General features: G+C 42.7%; 1 long non-coding RNA gene across 2 annotated transcripts in view; it reads left to right on the forward strand.

Moving 5' to 3' along the window:
* The window catches only part of LOC140726954 (uncharacterized), a 75,256-nt gene that overhangs the window by 17,841 nt on the left and 31,333 nt on the right, over positions 1-26,082 (forward strand). Inside the window, exons 2-3 of one of the 2 annotated variants that reach the window (XR_012098769.1) lie at positions 4,324-4,403; positions 14,497-14,664. This is a non-coding gene — a long non-coding RNA (uncharacterized lncRNA). The remainder of the gene's footprint in view (positions 1-4,323; positions 4,404-14,496; positions 14,665-26,082) is intronic. The other variant, XR_012098768.1, reaches the window with a different exon arrangement.

Genomic DNA, 26,082 nt, shown 5'->3' on the forward strand with positions numbered 1-26,082 from the left:
CTACTCTTTATGAAGGGAGGAAGACAAAAGAAAGGAAATTATAGGCCAGTTAGCCTAACCTCAGTAGTTGGGAAGGTGTTGGAGTCTATTATTAAGGATGAGATTTCGGGGTACTTGAAGACTAATGATAAAATAAGTCAATTCAGCGTGGTTTCTGTAAAGAGCAATCATTCCGGACATCCCAGGAATTAACCTTGTGAATCTACGCTGCACTTCCTCTACAGCCAGGATGTCCTTCCTTAACCCTGGAGACCAAAACTGTACACAGCACTCCAGGTGTGGTCTCACCAGGGCCCTGTACAAATGCAAAAGGATTTCCTTGCTCTTGTACTCAATTCCCTTTGTAATAAAGGCCAACATTCCATTAGCCTTCTTCACTGCCTGTTGCACTTGCTCATTCACCTTCAGTGACTGATGAACAAGTACTCCTAGATCTCCTTGTATTTCTCCCTTACCTAACTCTACACCGTTCAGATAATAATCTGCCTTCCTGTTCTTACTCCCAAAGTGGATAACAAAGTGTAGTAATTTAGAAGGATGTGTGAGGATCTCATTGAAACCTACTGAATATAGAAAGGACTGGATAAGTTGGATGTGGAGAGGATGTTGCCTATGGTGGGGGAGCCTAGGACCAGAAGGCAAAGCATCAGAATAGAGGGATGTCACTTTAGAATGGAGATGAGGATAAATTTCTTCAGCCAGAGGGTGGTGAATCTGTGGATTTCTTTGCCACAGGTGGCTGTGGAGACCAGGCCATTGGCTCGAGAAGTTGATAGGTTCTTGATCAGTCAGAGCATGAAAGGTTATGGGAAGAAGGCAGGAGAATGAGGTTGAGAGGGAAATGGATAAGCCATGATGAAATGGCATAGGAGACTTGATGGGCTGAATGGCCCAATTCTGCTCCCATGTCTTATGGTCTTCTGGTAAGTTTTTTACACAGAGAGTGATAAATGTCTGAACACATTGCCAGGGTTTCTGGTGGAAGAAGAAACATTAGTGGCAATGATGAGGTATTGAGCCTGGTGTATGAGTAGGCAGGGAATGAAGGGATCGTGTGCAGGCAGATGGACTAGGTTTTAGCTCGCACCATGGTCAGCACCAGCATTGTAGGCTGAAGGGCCTGTCCCTGAACTGTATAGTTCTATGTTCAATGTTTTAGGAGTAGTGCACTGTTTATTTATGATTGTTACATTAATTAAAATGTGACATCACTCAAAATACCTTAATTACTTTACAGATAATAATGTGGAGCAAATACTTCCAAGTTTGTAGCCAGTAGACTTCTTTTTGAAAATAATTCAAATTGATTTGATTTGAGGCACCACACACATAATGTTGGAGGAACTCAGCAGGTTGGGCAGCATCTATGGAAAAGAGTAAACAGGCGACGTTTCGGGCTGAGACCCTTCTTCAGGACGGGTCCCGTGTTATTGATTTGATTTGCGTTTAGTTCTCCTGCAACACCTCAAACCCACCATATCCAACATCCAAAGTTCAAAGTAAATGTATTATCAAAGTGCATATCCTACCCTGAGTTTCATTTTCCATCGCCTGCTGGACTCCATTGGGCCTCGCAACATGTGAGTCTGCGTCTGACCTTACCCAGTATCCAGACCTGAGTTGCCACAAGCTGCTCATCAGCAATGAGAACCCAAAGATGTGGGTTGAAGAAGCCTTAGTTCTCTGTCCTGGCTGTAAACAGCTCATTTAACATGGACCAGAGAATAAAGCTGTGATCTTCCGAGCATCTTTGGTGGGCAGTGAGTCCCAGCTGTAACGTTTGCATGCATATCCATTGGGAAACATAGGTGAAAGTTCAAACACCTACCTCACCTGTACACCTGTGCATTCATGCAAATATCTAATCAGCCAATCAAATGGCAGCAACTCAATGCATAAAAGCATACAGACGTGGTCAAGAGGTTCAGCTATTGTTCAGAGCAAACATCAGAGTGGGGAGGAAATATGATCTAAGTGACTTTGACTGTGGAATTATTTTTGATACCAGATGGGGTGGTTTGAGTATTTCAGACTGCCTGGGATCTTCACACACAACAGTCTCAAGAGTTTACAGCGAATCTTGCGAGAAACAAATAACATCCAATGAACAACAGTTCTGTGAACGAAAATGCCTTGTTAATGAGAAAGATCAGAGGAGAATGGCCAGACCGGTTTACGCTGGCAGGAAGGTGATAGTTACTCAAATAACTATGCATTACAATAGTGGTGTGCAGAAGAGCATCTCTGGGAGTGGGTAGGCTACAGCAGCAGAAGACCATGAACATACACTTAGTGGCCACGTAGGTACAGGAGTACTATACCTAATAAAGTGGCCACTGTATGTATATTTATGTTGTTTCTCCTGTGAAGCAATGGCATGCATGGGTCTGTTGGTGTGTTAAGTTCCCCAGTTTCCTAACTCTGGGAAGTATTGCTGTCTGTGATTATCCAGCACACTTTTAAAAGTCAGACTTTGCCATATTTTATGTTATTTCTGTGGTCTATTTGAAGTAGATCATTTAACAAAAACACACTGCGGCCAGGGTTTCTGTTAACGTCTGTTTTTCAGACTTGGCAAAAGACAAGTAACCCTATTCTAGAGAACGACTTCTGCTTACTTGCCAAGTACTAAAGGCTCATGTTAAAACTTCTACCTTTCTAAAGTCAGAGGTCTGGCTAATTCCAGCTCAAACTAACCACAAAAATTTGCTTGTTTAGAGGAAGGGACTCCACCTTGGCAAAATAGTCTGCACATTAATGTTATTCCATAAAAGGAGGGAGCGATTCTGTTACCATGACTACGACTGGGAAAACTTTGCACTACTGGAACTTCTAAGGGGTTACTTTAGGCCAACAAGCCAGCTTTCTTCCGAGTTGGTAATGCTGCTTCATAAACCCTTTACTATCGGAGTGGAAGCAACTTCATTAAATAGAAGAGAAATAATAAATTCAAACAGCTTTAAATGAACATAAAGTTAGTTTTCATCCCTGGATAACAGTAATCTGTTAAGAAAGAAAAGCTTGGGGCCTGTAAGAACTCTTTTTAACAAAAGAGCTGGTGTTTACAATATCAGTTGACATGCTCTCAGCTGCAGTTACTCTCTCTGACAGTGGTTCCCAACGCCGCAAACTCTTTGTAGAACAACATATCACCAGGTGTCTTTCCTAAATCTCTTGCTGTACTCCTATAACCATGGTCTGCTCCTTGTTGCCTCCCCCTTACTGGTTTGATAATCATTCTGCTGGACTCAGGAACTAGATGAGTGGATCAATAATCCACAGATATGAATTCAAATACCATAACGCAGCCTGCGGATAAAAATAATCTATTATTTAATTTAAAATGGAATATAAAGTTTGTGTTATGAACAATGACCACAACATGCAAATTACTGTAAATTCCTACTTGATTCACTAATGCCATTTGTGGAAGAAAATCTACACAATTTAGGAACAAAGGGATGTGGGAATACAGGTCCATAATTCATTGAAAGTGGTGTCACAGGTAAGTAGTGTCATAAAGAAAGCTTTTGGCACATTGACCTTCATAAATCATTGTATTGAGTACAGGAGACAGAATGTTATGTTGAAGTTGTGTAAGACGTTTTTTTTTATTTATTCATTGACAGGATGTGGGTATCACCAGCATTTATTGCCCATCCCTTGTTGCCCTTGAGAAGGTGGTGATGATGCAGTCTTGAACCGCTGTAGTACCCGAGGTGTAGGTACTCCCATAGTGCTTTTAGGGAGGAAATTCCATGATTTTGACCCAGCGACAGTTGGTGAGGCCTAATTTGGAACATTGTGTGCAGTTTTGGTCACCTACCTGCAGGAAAGATGTAAACAAGGTCGAAAGAAGCAGAGAAAATTTACAAGGATGTTGCTGGATCTGGAGGACTTGAGTAATAAGGAAAAATTTAATAGGTTAGGACTGTATCTTCCTTCTAGAACATGAGAGGAGATTTGATAGAGGTATACAAAATTATGAGGGGTATAGATAGGGTAAATGCAAGCAGGCTCTTTCCACTGAGATTGGGTGGGACTACAACCAGAGGTCATGGGTTAAGGGTGAAAGGTGAGAAGTTTCAGGGGAACATGAGGGGAAACTTCTTCACTCAGAGGGTCGTGTGAGTGTGGAATGAGCTGCCAGCACAAGTGGTGCATGCGAGCTCAACTTCCACACTCAAGAGAAGCTTGGATGGGATGTGGTCCCAGTGCAGTTGGATGGGAGTAGGCAGTTTAAATGGTTTGCCATGGACTAGATGGGCCAAAGGGCCATTTTCTGTGCTGTACTTCTCTATGACTCTAATTTCTTCTTTGTAGAAGGAAGTTTCAAGTTCCTGGGTGTCAACATCTCTGAAGATCTATCCTGGGCTCAACATATTGATGCAATTGCAAAGAAGGTACAACAATGCCTATATTTAATTAGGAGTTTGAGGTAAATTGGTATGTCACTAAAGACACTCACAAATTTCTACACATGTGTTATTCTAACTGGTTGCATCACCATCTGGTATGGAGGGGCCATTGCTCAGGTTCAGAAAGAGCTGCAGGAAGCTGCAAATTCAGCATGCTCCGTCGTGGACACTAGCCTCCCCAGCATCGAGTGCTGAGTTCTGTTCATTTGGGCTATGCAAGCATTTAGCTGGGATGCACACTTTCCCTGTTTTGGGCATGTGTTCGTAGGGTGGAGGTGAATTGTGGGTAAGAAGATGGTGTCCTTATGTACTGAACGTGAACATATAAAGTGAAGTTGTTTAAACGAAAGAAAAGCTTGTCTTCGTTGTTTGAGTGTTAACGGTGGTTGTTTAAGTGTTAGCAGTGGTAGCAGAGGGTGGTTTCCAATTGTAGGATTTCGCTGGCATTCAATGAGAGCAAACCTTACAACAGCTGGAAATATAAAATTGGAATGTGGACTCGAGTTACGGAGCTTGAGAAGAAGAAGCAGGCCCTTGCAGTTGTCTGTCGCTTTCGGGAAGAGCAAGAGAGACCGCGATGGGAATCTTGGTGGAAGACTTGAACAAAGATGATGGTCAATAAATGCACTTGACCCAGTTTTTCTGAAGGAAGAAAAGGATTGGATTTATGAGATATATTCAGACTTAGACAAAATTTCCAGAGACAGTCCTAGATTATATTATTGATTCTGAGCAAAAGTACAGATTGGAAAAAAGTTGAATTTCCCCATGGGGATGAATAAAGTATCTATCTATCTATCTATCTAAAATGGAACTTCCTGAAGCAGTATTGGCTTTTAAATTGTTGGATACCATGTGTCTAGACATGAAGGACAGACAGTTAGCATTAAGTGCATGATTTGTATCTATGAGGTCGGCACTGAAGAGGATTTTTGGAGAAAGGGCAGCCAAGACAACAGTTGGAATTAGTCTGAGCCAGGAAATGGCATTCTTCCCTGAGCAGAAATGAGAGTGTAGCAAGCCTAGGTCCCAGAGTGACCAGATGAGGGTACCATTGCTTGGCACAAATTCATTAAACAAGCACGGCTGGAGATTGAAATGTGCGGTTTGTCAAAGTACTTATCTCTCAACAAAAAACTATCCGCACAGAACTAAACTAGTTAAACTAACTGAGGAAAATAACAAACCTGAAGATATAGAAGAGTGCCATGTCACATTGTTTGAAAAGGAGTCACTTACTAATGCAGAGATTTTGATGATAGAGTCTTTAGGATCTGATGTTATTGATACAGCATGCACGTGCAGTGTGTGGAGAAAAATGGCTTGAAAGCGATGTAAGCGAATGAAACCAGAATGACGTGCAGAAAACGGTGAACACAGATACACCCACTTACAAGGCGTTCAAATTTGCAGATGGAAAGATAGTACATTCTAGCAAAAGAGTAAAAATTCGGTTAGTATCTCCACTGCTGATCTCTGCTCTTTACTCTGAGGTCCTGCCTTGATGCTTGCTGAAACTGTATAATAATGTGTCGATGATGTGAACGCAAGACAAAGGCTGAAAATATGAACAGCAGGACCTAGTGCAAAGTGGTACACAACACAACATGGTGTATGTTATGTTTTGTAACTCCAGAAACGAATTGAAATAACAACATGGGAGCCCAGATATGTGTCTACTTAGCTTCTTTTCTTTAGTGAGGTGTGCACATATGACGTGATGGTCTAATGCATATGCCATTCATGTATATAACCAATAACGAATTATGTAAATAAAGAAAGAATACTTTATCAAACAAAATATTTACAATATCACTCAAATATTAAATACACTACACTCCTCCCTGCTTAGCTATAAACTTCAACTCAATGTAGAATGCATCTCAAATCAAATACCGTATGTAACATATTGCTCTCTAGTTATATTATATCTATCTATATATACTGTACAGAGATATATATATATCCACAGAATAGTAGATTTCAAATTGTTCCATTCAGGCCTAAAGATTTAACCACACTGGAAGCTTTCTGACTCTTGTGGGATAACGTCTTTCTTGACAGGGAGGTGGGGGGGGGTGGGGGGTCACTCTGCTTGGCAGGTGAGAGTTGTGTCTATGAAACAATCTCATGTTCTGGGGCCCCCTCCATGGTGATTGATGTGTCGTCTCCGGATGACATCAGGCACGATCTCCATTGTGTAGGAGAATGATTCAGTTCTGTCCTTAATCTTTTGAAGTACCTTCTTTTGATCACCTCTGAAGTCCTGCTTGGACTGCTTGTCCAGGAGTGCAACATCAAACCTCCTTGCTTGAGGAGTCCTGAACTTGTCTCAGCTGTTTGTCTTACATCTCCTGTTTGAGGAGATCCAAGCATGAGCACAAGGGTTGACCCAGGAACGGCAAGGCTAGTGAGTTGTTGCTTGTGGAGTGTGCTGCATTGCGCAATGCAAGGAGGAAATTGGTGAGCTTCTGATTCAGTGTCAGTGTAATATGTTCTGCTGCTGTTGCTTACAGTGCATTCCGTAAACTGTGGACAAACCCTTTCCACCAAGCCGTTTGTAGCTGAGTGGTACGGTACAGAAGTAAAATGTCTTATTCATTTTCAGGAATGATTGAATGGGTTCCACAAGAAACTGTGACTAAGTGTTCTGAAACACCAGTCCTAGAGAAAGGGAGTAAAAATCTTTGCATTATGACTCTGTTGTGATGTACAGACATGTGAATTTGTAAGTCTAATGGTTTTTGGGAAGAAGCTGTTCTGTACCCTGCTGGTCCTGGCTTTAATGCTGCAGTAACGTTTGCCAGACAGAAGCAGCTGAAGCAGTTTATGGTCGGGGTGACTGGTGTCCCCGATGATCTTCCAGGCCTTCCTTGCACAGCTGCTGCTGTAAGTGTCCTCAATGGAGGGAAGTTCACATCCACAGATGTGCTGGGCTGTCCGTACCACTCTCTGCAGTGTCCAGTGGTCAAAGTTGGTGCAGTTCCCATACCAGGCAGTGACACAGCCAGTCAGGATGCTCTCAATGGTGCCCATGTAGAAAGTCTTGAGGATCTGGGGGCTCATGCCAAACTTCTTCAGTCACCTGAGGTGGAAGAGACGATGTTGTGATTTTTTTGCCACAAAGCCAGAGTGTACAGTCCAGGTGAGATTGCGGTGACGTTTATACCGAGGAACTTGAAACTGTTCACTCACTCAACTGCAGTCAATATGATGCCGAGGCTATGGGATGTTTACTTCCATGGCTCATAACATGTGACATGACTGTACCTAGAACATAAGGTTAGGCTTCACAGCCAAGCTTCACTGGACAAAACAGATCGTAATGTCTGACATCACCACTTCCTTTGTCTTTTGGAAAGCCATTTCACATCGCTTTGTCCATTGCCATTTCTTCCCAATCTGTAGTAGTGAGTTCAAGGGATGGAGAATGCTTGGCAGGAAACTGTTATAGTAAATGAAAAATCCTAAAAAAGGACTGCAACTGTGACACAACCTTTGGCCTTGGGGTGTTAACCAGCGCTTGAAGTTTCTCAGCACACTTGTGTAATGCGTTGCGTCAATGGTGTGACCACAGTAATTGATGCTTGGCTTAAAGAATTCACACCTGTTGTGTCATACTCTAAACCCATAATTTTCTGATCTTTTTAACATTGTCTTGAGATTCTGAATCTTGTGTTGACATCCAGTTAACACTGAGTGCCTGGGAGCCTTGCAGCACCTGGTTCATAGCTTTCTGCCAGGGTGCATAAGGATATGCTTCTCCAAGAATTAAGCCTATTACAGCAGTAAAACCCTTTGTGAGTATTTATGGTGAGAAATACCTTGGACGCAGGTGGAAGCAATTATGTTAGCAACACTTAAGAGATATTTAGACAGGCACATGAACGAGGAAGAGGACGGAAGGAAATAGACCATATGTGGGCAGGTTGGATTAGTTTTAATTGGTACAATGGTATAATGCCAAGGACCATGAACATCCTTTCTTCTCCCTGGGCTTCACACATCACTCAAAGGACAAACATTACTAGATCCAGTTTTGTTTCTATTTGAATGTAGCATTTGCCAAGGTTCACCAAGTTGTGCTAAGCTCAAGGACATCTTCTATTCCACTGTTATAAGAATATCGAATGTTCCCCTAGTACAAGAAGATACCTCAGCCTGACAATCTACCCTCACTGTGATCTTGCACCTTCTGTCTATCTGGCTGCACTGCACTTTCTCTGTAGAGTAACACTTTATTACATCATTTTTTCCCTTGTATTACCTCAGTTGTAATAAATTGATCTGTATGACGGTGTGTAAGACAACCTTTTCACTCTACTAATAATGAACCAAATACCCAATTTGTCAATTAGGCCTTCAAAGGACTTGTTAATGGCATATGCACCTTGTCCATTAGGTATATTGCTACAGGAATGTACACTCAGTGGCCACTTTATTAGGGACCTCTTGTACCTAATAAAATAGCCACTGAAGGTATGTTCAGGGTCTCCTGCTGCAGGAGCAAATCCATTTCAAGGTTCGCCGTGTTGTGCATTCAGAGATGCTCTTCTGCACGCCACTGTTGTAACGCATGGCTGTTTGAGTTCCTGTCAGCTTGAACCAGTCTGGCCATTCTCCTCTGACCTCTTCCATTTCAAGGCATTGTAATGTTATTTGTTTTCCCCACCATTCTCTGTGGGACTGCTGTTCATGAAAATCTCAGGAGATCAGCAGTCTGAGATTTTCAAGCCACCCTGCCTGGGACCGCAATCATTCTACCGTTAAAGTCACTTAGACCATGTTTCTCCCCCGTTCTGACATTTGATCTGAATATCAACTGAACCTCCTGAACATGCTTTTATGCATTGAGTTGCTGCCACATGATTGGCTGATTAGATGGTAGGGTAATATACTTGGTGGAATTGTACATAATTCACAAACAAATTCATTTCCTTTGATTATAGTAAATGAGTTACTATGGTTTTTCTTAAACATAAAATGCCTCACATTGTTTTATTTGTGAAAACCTACAAGATATTTGCAGCAACAAGTGTACCTAATCAAATGGCCGCTGAGTGTAGTCCTTTTCCAGTGAGAATGGGAAACACAAAACAAGCCAATCAGCCGGTTAGGAGAATCTCGCCTAACCAGCAGGTACTGCTACACAGCATGCATTTGTAAGAGGAGCACTAATGTGTTTAAAATGCATCCTTTGTTCCCCTCCTGAAAGTGCTGTGTCACGCACAGACACAGCTGCACAGTTGGCAGCCTCGGCCTCTGCTAATCATCACAGCACATCCCTTGTTACCCTAAAGGTATAATCTTTCAGACATTGAAATTATCCTATCAACCAGTTACATATCACCATTCGTCCTCCCCCACCAAAGGAAATCGAGCCTCGGACCTGATCACAACACCCCTGCCTTTGGCCAGTTGCAGCCCTTGAACTGTCACCAACAAGAACTGCAGTTGAGTGCTTTACAGAGGCCTTTAGTTTCAGGATGAGATCAACACCCGGGCATTGTATTGTATAGCCTCACATTTCAGAATCTGTGTAGAAAATGAGGCTGCTGTATGTCTGCAATATGCTGACCACTGCACAACACTTTCCATAATAGGAAATCAGAGGGAAACGTCAGAAGTAATTTTTTAACACAGAGAATGGTGGATGCATGGAACACACTGCTAGCAGAAGTGGGAGATGCAGATATATTAGAGGTATTTAAGAGTGTCTTTGATAGGCACACGGATGATTGTAAAATGGAGGACTATGCGGGAGGGAAGCATTTGACTGAACTTGGAGTAGTTAAAAGGTTAGCCCCTCATCATGGGCCAAAGGACCTGTACAATGTATTATGTACAAATGTGGTGAACTACATATACCTGTCTGGACACACCCCCACTGCTGACTGCTCCTGTGGCTCCTCCCACAGACCCTGGTATAAAGGCGATTGGAGACACAGCCCCGGCCTCAGTCTCCAGGATGCAGTGTGGTAGTCATTTGCTGCTTGTTCTTTCTTCCAGCCAATAAAAGCCTATATCTCGCCTCACGTCTCCGAGAGTTATTGATGGTGCATCAACAATATAATCACCATGTCCATTTTCAGTTTCAAGTTCAAGTCTAAGTTCTAGTTTATTGTCATTCAATCGTACACACCAAAGGAAACAGCGTACCTCCAGACCGTGTACAACTCAGTACATATAACTCACACACTTAACACATAAAGTATTATCATCACAAATCAATTAACAAATAATAAGTGCACTTACGACACAAGTTAAAAAGTAAGCAGTGTAAGCTAGAAGTGCATCACACACGATGATACCCGGGTGGTGACAGGGAGTTCAGTAGTCTTATGACCTGGGGGGTAGAAGCTGACTCCCATCCTAACAGTTCTAATGCTAGGGCACTTCCCCTGATGGTTAGGGGTCAAAGAGATCGTTGGATGGATGGGAGGGATCATTGACAATGCTAAGGGCCCTGCATATACAGCACTCCTAATAAATATCTCTGATGGGAGGAAGAGAGACACCAACGATCCTTTTAGTAGTCCTCGAATTCCTTTGTAGGGGCTTGCAGTCTGATGCTTTGCAATTCCTGTACCAGAAAGAGATACAGCTGGTCAGGACACTCTCAATCGTGCTCCTTTAAAAATTGGTTAGAATGTTGGGGGGGAGTGTGGGGAGAACTTCACTCGCCTCTATCTCCTCAGGAACTGGAGACGCTGCTGTGATTTCTTACCTAGAGGACCAGGTGAGATCATCCATTACGTGCACTCATAGAAACTTGGAGCTCCTAACTCTCTCTGTGGAGGAGCCGTGTATGTGTAGTGAGGAGTGGTCAGTCTGCAACTTCCTGAAGTCCACAGTCATTCCCTTGGCCTTGTCCATGTTGAAACACAGGTTGTTGTGTTAGCACCGTTCTACCAGTTGCTCTACCTCCTCTCTGAATGCCGGCTTGTCATCGTTGATGAGGTTATGTCATCATGACTTTGTTTCATCTGGAACTAACAGCATCAGCAGTGTGAACAGCAGCAGGTTGAGCACGCAGCCCCGGGGAGCGCCAGTACTCAGTATGTTGGAGCTAGAGAGGTCTCTGCCATCTGTGGCCTTCTTGTCAAGAAGGACAGGATCCAGTTACAACGAGACGTGTTGAGAGCCAACGAGGACAGTTTACCCACCAGCTTCTGAGGGATGATTGCATTGAATGCTGAGCTGGTCAATAGACAGCATCCTGGCATATGAAGCGCCATTTTCCAGGTGGGACAGGACGGACTGGAGTGCAGAGGCTATGGCATCATCACTAGAACAATTTGAGTGATACACGAACTGGAAAGGGTCCAATGTAGCAGGAAGATGGGACTTAATGTGATCCATTACCGGCCACTCAAAGCACTTTATAGTTGTTGAGGTCAGTATCATTGGACGGGGTCGTTGAGGCACCTTACTGAGCTGTAGGGAATATAGTCCCCAGAGTCTCCAAAGCGAGGTAAAGTCAGTGAATATTACAGCACGGCATCCCAGCCTCTGACTCTGTACCAATGATCATACACCTATTTACACCAACACTTATCCACTTTATTGCCCTCACCTACACACTGGCGACAATTTAAAGTGAGTGATAACCTGGTTACCCATGTGTCTTTGGGATATAGGAGGAAACCAGAGCAGCCAGAGGAAACCCATGGGATCATGTGAAGGATGTGCAAATTCCACCCACTTAGCAGTGAAGGTCAGAATTGAACACGGATTGCTGAAGGTGTAAAACCTTTCACCTTTAACCCTTAGTCCATGACCTCTAGTTCTAGTCTCAGCCAATCTCAGTGGTTAAAACCCTGCCTCCCTTTAGCCTATCTAAAACCATCATAATTTTACCTCTATGAAATTTCCCCTCATTCTCCTACACTACAGGGATTTTCATCAATCATTTTGTTTTGGCACTATTTACAAAAACCTGTGTTGATATAATCATGACAGTCACTTTTAATTCCTCTCCCTGGGTTTAAGGGTGGGCTTAATTTGGAGGGTATTTGTTGTTGTGTAGAAAGATAGTGTGATGGAGAGAAATGACTTACTCCCTGGGATCCTGCTGCCTTCCTGCTGGGCCTTAATCTTTAACCTGCAAGGGATTCAGGTAAACGAAGGAACAGGAATTGTTAGAAACATTCAGCAGGTCAAGCAACATCTGCGGGAAGAGATTTGATTGTTGATTTAAGTCTGAGGTATGGAATAGAATCTGGCCCTGTGAGGCCAAATCTGTCTGAAACCGAGTTGCGGGTTATGAACATTTTAAATTCAGATTTTATTTTGGGAATAGATGAGCACCAGGGCACAGAAAGGGAACAGCGATTAAAAGATTAGCTTTATTTGCCACAGGCACATCGAAACGTACAGTCCTGACGCAGGGTTTTGGACCTAAACGTTGACTGCTAATTGCACTCCATAGATGCTGCCTGACCTGCTGAGTTCCCCCAGCATTTTGTGTGTGAAGCATTCATACTGTAAAATAAAATGTGTTGTTTACGTCAAAGGCGAACATAGTCCCAGAACGTGCCGGGGGCAACTTGCAAGTGTCACCACACTTCCAATGTCACAACAGCTTGCCCACAACTTAATAACCGTACGTGTTTGGAATGTGGGAGGAAACTGGAGCACTTGTAGGAAACCCACACAGTCACGGGGAGAACATGCAAACTCCTTAATTGGAATTGTCAGCTTTTAACATTTGAAAATGGCTCTTAAATAAGATGGGAGTCATCAATTTTACTTGACTTGCAGCTGTGACTCTTTCCTTCAGAGTACAAGATGCTGCAGCCCAGTCCATCACAAGCTTAGCCTTCCCCGCCAGAGCAGTGGGAATTCAACGCCAGTCACTAGCTCTGTAAAACATCACACAAACTGCTGTGCTACTGTGGCACCTTCAGTTGCAAGTTCCAGTTGATTGTCCTGGGGATAATTGCCCAGGGTTTAAATGTCATGCAAATTAGCTTTTTGCAGCAGCAACACAGTACATTACAAACACAACAGATATACTATAAACAATGCATGAAAATATAAATGAAAGTAAACATAATGACATTTTTGTAAATTGGGCGTATTTTCTGAGGTAGAATTAGGATTTTTCAGGTTTATTCAAAAGCCTGATGGCAGTGGGAGAGCAACTGTTATTGTACCTTAAGGTATGGGCCTTCAGGCCCCTGTAGCTTTTGTCTGATGTCGAGAAGTGTCGAGAAGAAGGATGATGGATATCAGTTTCCTGAGACATCGCCCCTTGCAGATGCCCCTCTGTGGTCTCGAGCACCCGACCCTGCACGTCACCCCACTTCCACGGGGAAGTCGGAGGCCTGATGTCTGCGAGTCCACAAGACCACTGGACACAAGACACACTGTGTGTGTGAGAGAGAGGTTGGGTGGACGGCAAGGAGCAAAGGGACTTGTTTTGCTGCAGTTGTTTTATTGAATGAACAATTTTGGGGATGTTATTTCAGCACCAGAATATGTGACTGTAAGACCATAAGACATAGGAGCAGAATTATGCCATTCGGCCTATTAAGTCTGCTCCACCATTTACTCATGGCTGATTTATTATTCCTCTCAACCCTATTCTCTTGCCATAACCATTGACTCCCTTACTGATCGAGAACCTATTAACCTCTGCTTTAAATACACCCAGCGACTTGACCTCCGCTGCCTTTCACAGCAATGATTTCCACCCTTTGGCTAAAGAAATTCCTCCCTATCGCTGTTCTAAAGGGATGTCCTTGTACTCTGAGGCCCTGCTCCCTGGCGACAGTTGCAGGCTGCCCCAGCACATCGTTAGGTTGCGTTGGTTGTTAACACAAATGATTGCATTTCACTCTGTTTTTTTTAACGTACATGTGATCGGTAAATGAATCTGAAGCCGAATCTCGTTGGGAACGTTCGTTGGCAACACCACCTTCTCAGTGGTGGTTGCTCTTGTTCAACATGGGTTGCAGCTGAAATTACAATGAGCCATGGATGCTGTGCACCAGAGATAACGGAGCTATCTGAAGGATGGAGTTACTATTAATGACATCTGATTATCTGCAAATTATATTATACATTTGTTCAGAGATACAGCATGATAGCAGGCCCTACCTGCCCAAGGAGCCCATGCCAGCCAATTATATGCCATGTGATCAATTACGTCTTCGAAATGTGGGACGAAACCAGAGGACCAGAAGGAAACCCACATGGTCACAAGGAGAACGCACAAGACAGCGGTGGCAATTGAACCCAGGTCAGTGGTGTTGTAATAGCGTTATGCTAATCGCTGTCAAATACAGTAGTGAGGTGATGCCTATAATTCTTCCTCTGGATTATTTGGTCTTTGACAGTTTAAAAATGCTTTTGGTGCTTCCTTTGCGTTGTTTCAATGATATATTTTGCAGAAGTACTTATCAATGATTATCTTCCTTAGTTGTATGGTTCATTTTCAGTCTGGGCAGCAGATCTATCAATTTAGTTATCAGGAGGGCCTTTGGAACATGTTTAAAAGGATAAAGAATCAATGAGGGCAGTGCAAAGCTTCACATGATAAAAGGATAATTTACTGCAAGGCAAATCTTTTCCTAACCTGAGATGTGATTCATGGTGGGATAGGTCTCGGTGCTCCAAAAATCTTAATTATTCACACTTTATCCAAATAAGATTTTAAATATGTATGCATTGAATGCACGTGTGCTCGTGGTCAAATACTCGAAACCTCTGATTTTAGTTGTCTATCTTTCAAATTGTGTGATTTTACTGAAAGCTGTTCTTGCTCAGCTGCATTAAAGCACAGGTATATTAGCTTCACAAAGTAATTGGCCACAAGGGACCATTGAGCTTTACCATTTAATGTGGGTTGTCCTGAATTCTAGGCATTACATCCCTAAAGGGGAATACATGCTTGGAATTCTTCTGCACGATCCTGCAGGCAAAATGTGATAGAAACCGAATGATCTGATCCCTGGGTGAGGAATGAGAGGCAATGAAATGTATTTTTATAACAGCCTAATTCTTATATGCTTCAGCTGTCATTATTCATCATTCCAACCAATTAAGGCAATTAATTTGCAAAAGAAGGTTATCTCACTGCCAACAGGAAATAGTTTTGTCGGTCACTCTCAAAAACAGCAACTTCCTTTTATGGATCGCTTTTCATGTAGGAAAATTACAGCAGCATTATTCAGCAAAACTTGACTGCAGCTTCTCTAAGACATAGGAAGAGGGGTGACCAAAGGCTTGGTAACACAAGAAGGTTTCAAGGTGTCTCACAGGAGGAAAGAGAGTGGGTAGGTGGTGAGTGCCTTCCAAAGCTCAAGGAACTGGTCACTGAAGATATGGTCACCACCGGAAGACTGAAGAAAATTGGGGGTATGCAGGCAAGGTGCAGAGATCTCAGAGCTGCCAAAACAAGGAGAGGTTTGCTCATGGGGGATTTTGCAAACAAAAGGGATGTAAGGAAAATGTACAAAATGCTGGAGGAACTCAGCAAGTCAGGCAAAGTCTATGGATGGGAGTAAACAGCCAATGTTTTGCTCCACGATCCTTCATCAGGTCTTAGCCTGAAACGTTGACTGTTGACTCCTCTCCATAGGTGCTGCCTGAGTTGCAGTGTTCACTAGCATTTTGTGCATGTTGCTTAAGAATTCCAGCCTCTGCTGAATCTCCTTTGTTTGGGACGTATAGAAAATGTTGTTTATGATGCCTGCAAATGAATTGAGGGCAATAGGGAACTGGCACAGAAGAGGTGATGAAAGGTGGGAGAGGTCAGCCATGATCATACTTCAACAGTGGGGCTGGCTTGAAAAGCTCAGAGGCCTACTCCTGCTCCTAATATGTTTTTATATTCTTATATTATAATTTCACTTCATTCATGGAATAACTTTACATTTTATGTCTGATTAAATATTCAATGTAATAGATTTTCAGGAGTTGTAAGAATTAAGAATTGTAAATTATAAATTGCAATCTCTTAGATTCATTTGGATTGCGTAGATGGGTCACAGAGGAACTTTAAATTTTTATTTAAGTAATCTTTATTTTATCATTTTTTTCACCAGTCCTAGGTTCAGCCTGGTATGGAGAGTAACCTAGTGTGTGGAACAGACGGGGAGTTAGAGAAAGTCTTTATCAATCCAGTAGTGTTTATTTTCCACATTGTATTAATTATAAGACTGATATAATATTCACTCAGTGATGCTGGTGTAATCTTGTGGTAATCACAGGGAAAATGCTCCAGGCATAAAAATAATATTTGATTTTAAGTTTATCTTAAGTTTATTTGAATCTAAGAGATTCGTATTGGCAGTACATAGCATAGTGGTTAGTACAATGCTCAACATTGTCAGCTGTAAGATTGGGGTTCAATTCCTGCTGCTGTCTCTAAGGAATTTGATCATGTGGGTGTCCTCTGGATGTCCGGTTTCCTTTCATAATCCAAAGATTTCTGGGTTAGGGTTAGTAAATTGTGGTCATGTGATATTGGCACAGGAAGTAAGACAACACTTGTGGGCTGCCTCCAGCACACCATTGGACTGTGTTGGTCATTGATGCAAAATGATATATTTCACTGTGTGCTTTGATCTATATGTGACAAGTAAAGCTGATCATCATTCTTTAAAATCTAAACTAATAAAGCTGCAATTTATCCGACACACTGGGAGAAATGACTGGGATTAACACTATTAAAATGAATACAAATAAAGGGTTAATGACAATCCTTATCAGTAAACCAGATTATTTAGGCCTTTATTGCAATATTAGAATCAGAATCAGAGCATTAATGACCCAAAGTATTATTTTTATTTTATAGCAGCAGCATAGTGCAAAGACATAAAATTACAATAAAATTACAAAATTATTTAAGTAGTGGAAAAAGGAATAATGAGGCAGTGTTCATAAACTGTTCAGAAATCTGATGAAGGAATGGTAGAAGCTGTTTCTGAATCACAGAGTGTGGACCTTCAGACTCCTGTGCATCGTCCAATTACCTTCATTGTGATTGCATCAATTTGTTGGGCCCAGGATAAATCTTCTGAGGTGTTGATGCCAGGATCTTGAAACTGCTCAGCCTTTCAACCTTCCTCCAGCTGAGGAAAGTCCTCAGCCTTTCCTCACTGAGGACAGGTGTGTGTTCTCACAACTTCCCCTTCCTGATGTCCACAATCAAAATTTCAAAGTAAATTTATTATCTAAGTACATGTATGTCACCATATATCAACCTGAGATTCATTTTCTTGCGAGTACTCACAGTAAACACAAAAGAATCGATGAAAAACTGCACACGAAGATGGACAAATAACTAGTAAACACGAAGTACACTGTAGATGCTGTGGTCAAAAAGATCATAAAGGATCTCCCGTTTTCCACCCACTCTGCTTCACATTTCCATTCGGATATGTCCCTACATGGCCTCCTCTACTGCCATGATGAGGCCAAACTCAGGTTGGAGGAACAACACCTCATATACCGTCTGGGTAGTCTCCAGCCCCTTGGTATGAACATTGAATTCTTCAACTTCCGGTAATTCCCTCCCTCTCCCTTCCCCCATCCCACTTTCACGCTGCCTCCTCTTCCAGCCGCCTATCACCTCCCACATGATTCTGTCTTCTTCTACTACTCTTAGTGCTTTCCCCTTACATTCCTTCTTCACCTTTGCTGCCTATCCCCTCCCTGCTTCCCCTCCCCCACCCCTTGATCTTTCCTCTGATTGGTTTTTCACCTGGCACCTACCAGCCTTCTCCTTCCCCCCCTCCCCCCCACCTTCTTTATAGGGCCCCTGCCCCCTCCCTCTTCAGTCCTGACGAAGGGTCTGTGCCTGAAACGTTGACTGCTGGTTTCCATGGATGCTGCCCGACCTGCTGAGTTCCCCCAGCGTGTTTGGACAAACAACTAATGTGCAAAGGACAATAAATTATGCAAATACAAAAAAAGAAAAAAAAACAAAAATAATACTGATAAATAACAAATATTGATAACATGTCCTTGATAGTGAGTCCGTTGGTTGTAGAATCAGTTCCATGCTGGGTGATTGAAGGTAGTTCACTCCAGTTCAAGGTCCTGATGTTTGAGGCATAATTCCTTGGTCTTGCTAACATTTCATTGCTGTTTGTGAGATTTCACTATGAACAAATTGGCTCTGATTTTTTTTGTTGTAATTGAGATTGTGCTTGGAAAATAATTTATTGGCCACAAAGTTCTTGTGGGATTTCCTTAGATCACAAAGGCTCTGTATTTACGTCCTTGACTTGAATATAAGTCAGCTTATTCCTTGTGCATCTGACTAAGCCAAGCTGTAGCACTAGAATAGGTTGACTGCCCACCCATTTTGGCTCAGGAAAACCAATTTATGTTCAGGAGACCTGAATAACAAACATGGAATTTATTTATGGAAGTAACTGGTAGAAAAAGATAACAAACACAGTGCTATGAGCTGAAGTCGTCGGGCTTATTCTGAATATGAGGTAGGAGTTTGTTCATTTATTGAATTTTATTAAATTTTGCCAAAGTAATTCAGCATCTTAATTGGATCTTTACTAAATTTTATGGATTAGGTTTCTGGACAACTCCCTTTTTACTGAGGCTTGGCCAGCTCTGATAAATATTAAAACCTCAGCACATGCATATTCTGTGAGAAGTGGAGCACAAGCTGATTGCTAATGTGTGTTCGAGGTGGTTGGGAGGCCTCTGGTGGACAAGAGCTTTGTAACCATGGAGAGGAAGAGAATTAAAGGGCGTGAGATTGACCTTCTGAAATCCTATCAGCACTGCAATCAAAAATTGCTGCATAAAATTCAGAAAATCCATTCTACTTGTTTGTAAACTGAAGCTGTATCACTGTATCAATTATTTTCAGAAATGAATTTCATGTCTTGTTTTTTTTTTCATTTTTCCCTACCCCCATTACCCTGTTTTCAGCTGGAAAATGGCTTCTCAGTTTTTAATTCAAGCTTGCTTCTTACTTTTCTAGTTTTGGTGGCCTTTTAAAATATTTAAGTATAGGTAATTTCATCTCCCATCACCACAGCCTCAATGCCAGAAAGAGATAGTCAGACCGTTTCATGTCAATTGATAATTTGGGATCAATTCTAAAATACAAAAATAAATAAGTAAAGATATCCCCACCCATTGTAGCAACATGAAAGCAAAGAACTTCAAAAGGTGAAAAAGCAAGATTTTGACGATACTCTGCAGGTTAGGTGGTGAGAGTATCAGGGTGAAGCCTTCAGGGCAATGGCATTCCTTCAGGCCTGATTCTTCAGGCTAACTCTGTTTTTCACTCTCCGCCGATGCTGCCTGCGTTCCCAGTGAGTTCTGTTTCCTTCCCTCTGCACTGGTAACTCTACACAGCTGAGGCTGCTGTCTGCTCTGGGCTTTGTATCTGAGGGCTCACTTTTCATCTAAATCAGGGGTGTCAAACTCATTTTAGGTCACGGGCCGGATTGAGCAAAATGCAGCTTCATGCGGGCCGGATCAGTCGGACACATGCGAACGCAGCTTTCGTTGCCTCCGTTTTTTCAGCCTGCTCTCATGTGTCTCAGTCTCTGCTATAACTACAAAGTGTTTCACTTTACAAATTCCGTTTCTTATGAAGAAGACTGCCGAGCAAGACTGCTGAATAAACACTAAAAACCCTGAAAACCTGGTACCTGAATAAACTCAGCATTAGCCATATCATACGCCATAGGCGCTTCGATTACTGGGGCCAGCTTTAATAGTAATTAGATATTATCTCGCGGGCCAAAGATAATTCCTCCGCGGGCCTTGAGTTTGACATATATGATCTAAATGTTACTTGCTAACTTTTATTGTTTGCACAATATTTTTTTCCTTCTCTCTCTGCACATTGTGTGTTTGGCGGTCTCTTTTTCAATGGGTTCTTTTGGATTTCTTTGCTTTGTGGTTGCCGGTAGGGAGATGAATCTCAAGGTTGCGTAATGTATACAATCTTCGATAATAAAAGTTCTGTAGTTTGAACTTTGGTAACTCATTTAGATTTGGATAACAGATTGTATCTCTTTCCATTAATATAATCATATACTGATTCAGCTAATTCAGGGGTGGCATGGTAACATAGTGTTTAATGAAATGCTATTACTAAGTGCCAGCGACCTGGGTTCAATTCCTGCTGCTGTCTGTAAGGAGTCTGTACTTTCTCCCTGTGACTGTGCGGGTGTCATCTGGGTGCTCTGATTTCCTCCCACTATGGGTTAGTAGGTTAATTAGTCACTTGGGTGTAATTGGGTAGAGAGGGCTCCTTGGACCAGAAGTCAAGTCGAGCGAAGGTTATTGTCACTTAACTACATACATGTATATAATGTGTATGGAAACAAGACAACGTTTCTTCGAACCACATAACACACATACCACACGGTAACTTATGATGGTAAGGATAAAATCTACAGATCAATCATACATAAGTAACAAACTAAAATGTGTTATTAGTAAATATTGTAAGGTACGGAACAGATTGACCGGTGATACTTTGAATATGATGTGGCCGGGAGTTCAGAAGCTTAAAGGCCTGGGGAAAGAAGTTGTTTCTTATTCTGACCGTTCTTGTTTTTATGCATCAGAGTCTCCTGCCTGATGGCAGAAAGTCAAAGTGGATGTTGGATGGATGGGTGGGAACCCTAACAATATTAAGACCCCTGTGTATGCAGTGCCCCTGATAAATGTCCCTGATGGATGGTAGGGAGGAAACCAAGCTGAAAACAGAAGGGAAAGGCCATTTACCATGCCGTATCTCTAAGTAAATAAAAATAAAATAACTCATTGGTCTCTCTCACCATGTCTCATCAGACCAGATTATCCTTACCAGTTTTTAACATGGACATTACAAGGAGTTAGAGCAATAGGAACAGTAATCTTTATGAACTCTTTTGCCAATATACTGTATGAAATCATAAATTACATGCAGTCTTTTGAAAGTTCATCTGCTTCCCTTCCGCTTCGCTAAGCATCCACTGTCCTTCTGCCAGAAAAAACAGGATCTCTCAGTGTCCACCCATTTTAATTCTACTTCCCATTCCTATTCCAATATATCTATCCAGGGCCTCCTCTACTGCTGTGATGAGGATACACTCAGGGTGGAGGAGCAATACTTTATATTCCCTCTGGGTAACCTCCAACCTGATGGCATGAACATCGATTTCTCGAACTTCTGGTAATGGCCCCTCCCTTCACCATTCCCCATTCCCATTTCCCTCTCTCACCTCATCTCCTCACCTGCCCATCACCTCCCTCTGGTGCTCCTCCCCCTTCCCTTCTTCCATGGCCTTCTGTCCTCTCCAATCAGATCCCCCCTTCTCCAGACCTTCCCCTTTTTCACCAATCAGCTTCCCAGCTCTTTACTTCACCCTGCCCCCTTTCCCAGTTTCACCTATTACCTACCACCTTGTATTTCTTCCTTCCCCACCCCCCCCCACCCCACCTTCTTATTCTGACCTCTCATCTTTTTTCTCCCGTCTTGATGAATTGTCTCGGCCTAAAACTTCGACTGTTTACTCTTTTCCGTAGATGCTACCCAGCCTGCTGAGTTCCTCCAGCATTTTGTGTGTGATTTCTAGGCTCAGTTCATGATTGGCGAATCATGGGTGACCATTTAAGAATTAATCACCCTACCATAATGTTAATGTGCTAAATACAGTTACAGATTCTACAACAAAAAAAAACACAGAAGCTTAAACTGAATACTGGTGTTATTTTCAAGGCCAGCTTCCTTTCCCATTCTCAAACACACTCGAGATGGTAGTGATGCATTGGCTTTTTGAATTACAGCAGTCCCCTTGTAAAGATGTTCCCAATTTGATACTGGTGGAGAGTTCCATAGTCTCCTCTGTGTAATGATAAGGGACAATGTGCAACTTTTACTGGTGTTTTCCCATGTACTTACTACTTCAACATTATGAGAAGTGAAAGCAAACAGACAATTGGTATAGAATAGGTGTGAGATAAAATACCACAAGGGGCAGGGATGACAGTAGGAATAGAGCAGATTCAGATGATGGCCTGCTACAAATTGCTACCAGCCTGTGAATGTTAAGATGGGATAAATATTCCTAGAAATATGCACACAGCTAAGTGGCATTAATATTTTCTCATCTGGGTCAGGAAGTGATTCTGTTGATTTCAATGAGAGTTTCAGGGGTTCAGTATGCCACACAACTGTGACAACACAGCAAGTTAATCACTACCCACAGGAGATGAATTTCTCAGTGACAGTTTCTATCCTTCGACGTGCAATCAGACCGAACAGAATTAAGGTGTGAGCACGGAGTCAGAATAACATTTATTGACACGTGCACCCTCTAGTCATAAGGAAAGGTCACTGGTTGCCTTTGCACAGTCAAGGCCCACTGGTCACAATGTCTTGTGTTCTGCTGGGCTTTAGGACCTTGTAGTCTTGCCCAAAATGGCAGCAGTAAGGCCATAAGAATAGGAGCAGAATTAGGCCACATGGCCCATCAAGTCTGCTCCACCATTCCTTAAACAAGAGAAAGTCTGCAGATGCTGGAAATCCGAGCAACAGACTCAAAATGCTGGAGGAACTCAGCAGGCCAGGCAGCATCCATGGAAAAACATTCAGTCAATATTCCCAGCTGAAACCCTTCGGCGTGACTGGAGAAAAATAGCCGAGGAGTAGATTTGAAAGGTGGGGGGAGGGGAGAGAGAAACACCAGGTGATAGGTGAAACTTAGAGGGGGAGGGATGAAGCAAAGAGCTAGGAAGTTGATTGGTGAAAGAGATAGAAGGCTGTGGTAGATAGAAGAAAGGGTGGGGGGTGGAGGAGCACCGGATGGAGGTGATGGGCGGGCAAGGAGATAACATGAGAGAGGGTTGAGATGGGAGATGATGGGGGTGGGGGGGGAGGTTGTGGGTGGAGGCATTACTGGAAATTATGTACTCCGCGTCCAGTACATAATTCTCCGAAACTTCCGCCACCACCAACAGGATCCCACCACCAAGCACATCTTTTTCTCCAACCCCCACTTTCTGCTTAGCACTGGGATTGCTTCCTACACAACTCCCTAGTCCATTCATCCCTCCCCTACTGATCTCCCTCCTGGCAATTATCCTTGCAAGTGGAACAAGTACTACATCGGTACACCTCCTCCCCTCACTACCATTCAGGGTACCAAACAGTCCTTCCTGGTGAGGCAACACTTCACCCGTGAGTCTGTTGGGGATCATATACTGTGTTCGGTGCTCCCGGTGTGGCCTCTTTATATTCTAGTCGCCATGATATAAAGTCATAGAGTCATAGAAAACTTCAGCACGGAAACAGCCAGTTTGGATAATCTAGTCCACGTCGAACCATTTAAACCTCTTATTCCCATTGACCTGCACTGGCCAACAGTGTTCTTTACGACCCTATCTACCTGGAACACCACTTCCAATGAATCATGGACCTGTATTTCCAGATCCCTTTGATTCACTGTACTCTTCAGTGCTCTACTGTTCACTATGTAAGATCTGTCTTAGTTCTACCAAAGTGCATCATTTTGCATTTGTCTGCATTAAGTTCCATCTGCCATTTTTCAACCCGTTTTTCCAGCTGGTCCAGATCCTGCTGCAAGTTCTGATAGTTCTTCTTGCTGTCTGCTACACCCCAACCTTGGTGCCATCTGCAAATTTACTGATAGAGTTAACAACATTATCATCCAGATTATTGATGTAGATGACAAACAACCCAACCCAGCACCAGTCTCTTGTGGGCTCCACTAGCCACGGGACTCCATTCAGAGAGACAACCATCTCGTACCACTCTCTGGCTTCTCCCACAAAGCCAATGTCTAATCCATTTTACTACCTCATCCTGAATGCTGAGTGACTGAACCTTCTTGTCCAACCTCCCTTTGGGATCTTGTCAAGTGTTTTACTAAAGTCCATGTAGAAAACATCCACTGCCTTGATTTGATCGACTTTCCGATAACTTCCTTGAAAAACTCTATAAGTTTGGTTTGGCATGACCTACCACAAAGCTATAGTGACTATCCCTAATCAGACCATGTCTATCCAAATATTCATATATCTGATCCCTTACAATACCATCCAATAACTTTCCCACTGATGTCAGGCTCATTGGCCTATAAGTTCATGGTTTACTTTTAGAGCCTTTCTTAAACAGCAAAACAAATTTAACTATCTACCAATCCTCCAGTATCTCACCTGTCACTAAGAACAATTTAAATATCACTACTAGGGCCCCTGTAATTTCTGCACTTGTCTCCCATGGAACACCTTATCAGGCCCTAGTGATTATCCACCCTAATTTGCCTCAAGACAGATAACACCTCCTCCTCTGTAATCAGTGCAGGGTCATGCTGCTTTGCCTCACTTCTATAGTCTCTGTGCCCATCTCCTGAGTAAATATAGATGCAAAGAAGATCTCTTTCATCTCTTTTGGTTCCACACATGGATTAACATCTTGATCTTCTGCTTTGCCCCTTGCAATTTTGCCGTTTGCAATCCGTTTGCTCTTAAGATATCTGTAGAATCCCTTGGGATTCTTCTTCTCCTTGTCTGCTCGCGCAACCTCTGTCTTCTTTTAGCCCTCCGGATTTATTTCTTAAGTGTTCTCTTGCATTTCTTATACTCCATAAACACCTCATTTGCTCCCACTTGCCTACATCTGCTATACACCTTTTTTTTTTTCCTTGACCAGGGCCTCAGTATCTCTCAAAAACCAAGGCTCCCTACACTTGTTATCTTTTCCTTTTATTCTGACTGGCACATACAAACTTTGTGCTCTCAAAATTTTGTTTCTGAAGGCTTCCCATTTAACAAGTGCACTTGCCAGAAAACAGCCTGTCCCAATCCACACTTTCCAGATCCTTTATGATACCATTAAAATTGTCCTGTTTAGAATCTGAATCAGTGGACCAGACCTATATTTAACTATATTTACCTTGAAACTAAGTGTACCCCTTTACAAACTTCTGTCACCTGGCCTGTCTCGTTCCCTAATGGGAGATCAAGTATCACACACTCTTTCATTGGAACTCCTACGTTCTGATTAAGAAAACTTCCCTGAACATATTTGACAAGCTGTCCCATCTGATCCTTTTACAGTTTGGGAGTCCCAGTCAATATGTGGAAAGCTAAAATCACCTGCTATAACAACCTTATGTTTCTTGCAATGGTCTGCGATCTCTCTACCAATGTGTTCCTCTATATTCTTCAGACTGTTGGGTGGCCTGTAATATAGCCCCATTAACATGGTCATACCTTTCTCTTTCTCAGTTCCACCCATAATGCCTCACTAGATGAGTTCTCTGGTCTGTCCTGAGTGAGCACTGCTGTGATACTTCCCCTTAACACTACCCCTCCTCCTTTAATCTCTCCTGCTCTGTGGTGTCTAAAACAACAGAGCGCTGGAACACTGAGCTGCCAGTCCTGCCCCTCCTGCAACCAAGTCTCACTAATGGCTACAATATCATAATTCCATGTGTTGATCCATGTCCTGAGCTCATCTGCTTTTACTTCTTGCAGATCATATATGTAGCTCAGGACACTAGTTGTACCATGCTCACCCTTTCAATTCCTGACATTGTCTGAGGTCTGAACAACATCTGTCTCCACAACCTCTCCACTATCTGTCCTTGCACTCTGGTTCCCTTCCCATTGCAAATCTATGTTAAATCCCCACCCCCATGCAAACCTTCCTGCA

The sequence above is a fragment of the Hemitrygon akajei genome, chromosome 4 (assembly GCF_048418815.1).
Source record: "Hemitrygon akajei chromosome 4, sHemAka1.3, whole genome shotgun sequence".
NCBI classification, from domain to species: Eukaryota; Metazoa; Chordata; class Chondrichthyes; order Myliobatiformes; family Dasyatidae; genus Hemitrygon; species Hemitrygon akajei.